Source organism: Callorhinus ursinus, unplaced genomic scaffold (assembly GCF_003265705.2).
Source record: "Callorhinus ursinus isolate GAN/ISIS: 27379988/994484 unplaced genomic scaffold, GSC_fseal_2.0 scaffold22, whole genome shotgun sequence".
NCBI lineage: Eukaryota > Metazoa > Chordata > Mammalia > Carnivora > Otariidae > Callorhinus > Callorhinus ursinus.
Window position 1 is genome coordinate 7,876,020 of NW_027397084.1, and position 2,726 is coordinate 7,878,745.

The 2,726-nt window shown below is 36.6% G+C and overlaps 1 protein-coding gene across 11 annotated transcripts in view; it reads left to right on the forward strand.

Moving 5' to 3' along the window:
- The window catches only part of CENPQ (centromere protein Q), a 21,639-nt gene that overhangs the window by 10,182 nt on the left and 8,731 nt on the right, over window positions 1–2,726 (forward strand). The window lies entirely within an intron of this gene.

The following is a 2,726-nucleotide window of genomic DNA, read 5'->3' on the forward strand; positions in this document are numbered from 1 at the left end:
TGTTTCCTGAGATTAAGAATTCCTCATATCAGTGAGGTCATATGATAAATGTCTTTCTCTGATTGACTTATTTCACTCAGCATAACACCCTCCAGTTCCATCCACGTCATTGCAAATGGCAAGATCTCATTCCTTTTGATGGCTGCATAATATTCCATTGTGTATATATACCACATCTTCTTTATCCATTCATCTGTCGATGGACATCTTGGCTCTTGCCACAGTTTGGCTATTGTGGACATTGCTGCTATAAACATTGGGGTGCACGTACCCCTTCGGATCCCAACATTTGTATCCTTGTGGTAAATACCCAGTAGTGCAATTGCTGGATCATATGGTAGCTCTATTTTCAACTGTTTGAGGAACCTCCATACTGTTTTCCAGAGGGGTTGCACCAGCTTGCATTCCCACCAACAGTGTAGGAGGGTTCCCTTTTCTCTGCATCCTCGCCAACATCTGTCGTTTCCTGACTTGTTAATTTTAGCCATTCTGACTGGTGTGAGGTGGTATCTCATTGAGGTTTTGATTTGGATTTCCCTGATGCCGAGCGATGTTGAGCACTTTTTCAGGTGTCTGTTGGCCATTTGGATGTCTTCTTTGGAAAAATGTCTGTTCATGTCTTCTGCTCATTTTGGGGTTTTTTTTGTTTTTGTTTTAAGAAGGTGAATGACTTGGAAATGTATATTCTAAACTACTGCATGTAGGTATGAAGTCAGTTAAGAGAATTTATAAAAATAAAGTCTGAAAATCACAAAATGCCAGCTTCTACAGTTCATTTTTTTATAGTGGGATTTGAAAAAATATTTTGTCAACTTTAACTCAAAATCTTTATTTTGAGCAATTTGAAGTTAAGGGTTTACCATTCGTATCTGATTTATTCCGTTACTGTGTTTTCACTTCAGATACTGTATTATATTATTTTCATAAGTAGCAAGTGTAATTTTCAGGGTATTACTGCTCTTCATCTTATGGCAAGTCACAAATGGAGTTAAAGTCACACCACTGCCAATGCTTTTCAGTAACTACTATTTGCACAACTTTTTCTTTTCTTCTTTTGAAAATTGTATTTATTTATTTGAGGGAGAGCATGAGTGGGGGAAGAGGCAGGAGGAGAGGGACAAGCAGACTCCCCACTGAGTAGATGCCAGGACCCTGAGATCATGACCTGAGCCAAAGGCAAAGCCGCTGAACTGTCTGAGCCACCCAGGCATCCAACTTTTTCTTTTCATAGGAAAATATTCTACATCTTAGTTTTGGGTTTGCCTGAAACCAGTAGACTAATTTCTAGTCTAGTCTAGTTTACTAGTTTCTAGTCTAATAAACTAGAGCTAGTAGACTTCTTGGGAAGTCTAAGCAAAAATTCTGCTTACTTTAAGTATAGTTTCAACAACAGTAGCAAAACAGAAAGGGTAGATGGGGGTGGGAGTTTGTAGAGAGGTTGAAGAGATTGAAAAAGGACTGCTACAAGCAGGCCTGTCACCTGCTTACAGGAATGACAGTCTAATATTAAAAGGGAAGGAGTGTACTAAAAAGCCAGTATATAAGATAATATATAATAAAAGCTATTTATTGCCTTTTAATAGAAAACAAGTAAGTCCTATTTGGTGTGTAAATGAGAATCTTTTAGTACAATTAGATTTGTAGCATTCTTAAAAAATCTTATTAAAATAAAAGTGTAACATGAATACACCCTACTATGTCAAGACACCTCATCATCGTTCATAAAATTTTTCTATAGGGCAGACATTCCCAAAGTATGTTCCTCTAAAAACTGTAGTGGCTAACCCATTTTGTTTGACTAGCAACCGTGTTTTGTTTGTCTGATCATGGGTCTGCCCTATAGAAAACTGTTATGAATGATGATTAGGTGTTTTTGACATAGTAGGGTTTATTTATGTTACACTTTTATTTTAATGAGATTTTTTAAGAACACTACAAATCTAACCACTATTTAAAACATGTGGAATAGTGAGTGACCCTTTCACAGAATTAATAAACTTTTAGAAGAAATTGTTCATAAATGGATCTTTATTTTAGTTAAGAAATCAAGAACTTATCCCTCTTAGGAATACTTATACACACAGGTTTTTATTCTTTTTTTTAAAGATTTATTTTAGAGAGAGAGATCAAGAGCAAACGAGGATAGGGGCAGAGGGAGAGAAACCCAAGCAGACTCTCTACTGAGTGCAGAACCAGACATGGGGGCTTGATCCCAGGACCCTGAGATCATGACCTGAACCGAACTCCCGTCTCGGATGCTTAACCAACTGAGCCACCTAGGTGCCCCATAGGTTTTTATTCTTAAATGTGATGTCCTTCCTAATGATTGGATAACTGAAGTTTATCCCAACAGTTTAATGAAAATTGTGATTGGTACAGTTTTATATTGCCTACTTTTTTTCTTTACAAAAAGTAATATTTTGAGTAAGATCCTAGGAAGATGAGTTCTATTTTCCACCATTTATGCCTGCAAATCTTAAGTAGTTGGGTTTTTGAGAACCCCAAAATGTTGCTATTAGCAAGAAGTAACCAAATTTAGATTTTCCTCCTTGATCTCTTCCTCCTAGAATCCAAGAATACAAGCTTTTAGGAAAGCTGTATTGCTCCCTGCTACCAGTGAGGGTAGTAATAGGTTAGTTTCCATTGGCGATCTAATCAACCTGGTTTGAAGGAAAATTTTGTAACCTTGTTATGTTTTGTTAACTTTTCTGTTTTTTTTTTTTTTT